Source organism: Octodon degus, unplaced genomic scaffold (genome assembly GCF_000260255.1).
Source record: "Octodon degus isolate 3935 unplaced genomic scaffold, OctDeg1.0 scaffold00126, whole genome shotgun sequence".
Classification (NCBI taxonomy): Eukaryota; Metazoa; Chordata; class Mammalia; order Rodentia; family Octodontidae; genus Octodon; species Octodon degus.
In genome coordinates this window covers 3,106,867-3,108,065 of record NW_004524702.1, presented here as the reverse complement: position 1 = coordinate 3,108,065, position 1,199 = coordinate 3,106,867, and positions in this window count along the sequence as shown.

The window sequence follows — 1,199 nt, the reverse complement described above, 5'->3', positions numbered from 1 at the left end:
TTCTATCAGATACAACCCACTTCTCCGTTCTAGACCTTAAAGATGCCTTCTTCATGATCCCATTGTACCCATCCTCTTACCCTCTCTTTGCCTTTACCTGGGACAATCCTCTCACCCACACCACCTCCCAATTAATATGGACAGTCCTGCCACAGGGGTTCAGGGACAGTTCCCACTATTTCGGCCAGGCCCTCATGGCTGACCTAGCCACCCTTGACCTAGTACCTAGCCACCTAATCCAACATGTCGATGATCTCCTGTGCAGCCCCTCTCTTCAACTCTCACAGTGAACACTGTGTCCTTCTTAAACTTTCTGGCCAAAAAGGGGTACCACATGTCTAAAATCAAGGCTCAATTTTCTCTTCCCTCAGTATGCTATTTGGGGTTCCATCTCACCCTCACAACCAAACACCTCACTCTTGATCGTAGGCAGGCAATACGGGCTCTAACACCACCAGCCACTAAACCACAGGTCCAATTTTTTCCTGGGCCTTGTGGGATATCTTCGCCTTTGGCTCTCTTGCTTTGCACTACTGGATAAGCCCCTACATGAGGCCATCTGTGGCCTCCCCAAGGAGCCCTTCCTGGACCTTTCCCTTGTCCAGTGAGCCTTCATGCAACCCAAGACATTTCTCCTACAGGCTCTAGCCCTTGCCCTCCCTGACCACTCCTAGCCCTTCCACCTCTTTACAACAGAAATTCAAGGCACAACCATGGGTGTCTTAGGACAACACAAAGGCCCCACCTTTGCTTCCATTGGGTATCTATCTAAACAACTTGACCTAACCATACATGGCTGTTTTCCTTGTCTATGGGCTTTGGCTACAGCAGCCATTCTTGCCCAGGAAGCCAAAAAACTTACAGTTCAAGAACACCTCTCAGTTTACTCCCCCCATCTCTCACACAAAACCCTCCACTTTCTCTCCCCAACCCGGCTCCAGCTCTTCCATGTCACATTCATTGAAAACCCACTAATCTCTCTCAAACCCTGTGGACTCCTCAACCCAGCCACACTACTCCCAGTCTCAGACACCCTCTCTACTTGACCTGCCAGGAGGTCCTAACAGACCTCATTCCCACTGCTGCCCCAGCTCAATCCCAGTCCCTCCCAGAGACCCAACATACTTGGTTTCTTTTTTTTCCAAAGTTTTTATTTATTTATTTGTGTGTGTGTGTGTGTGTGTGTGTGTGTGTGTGTG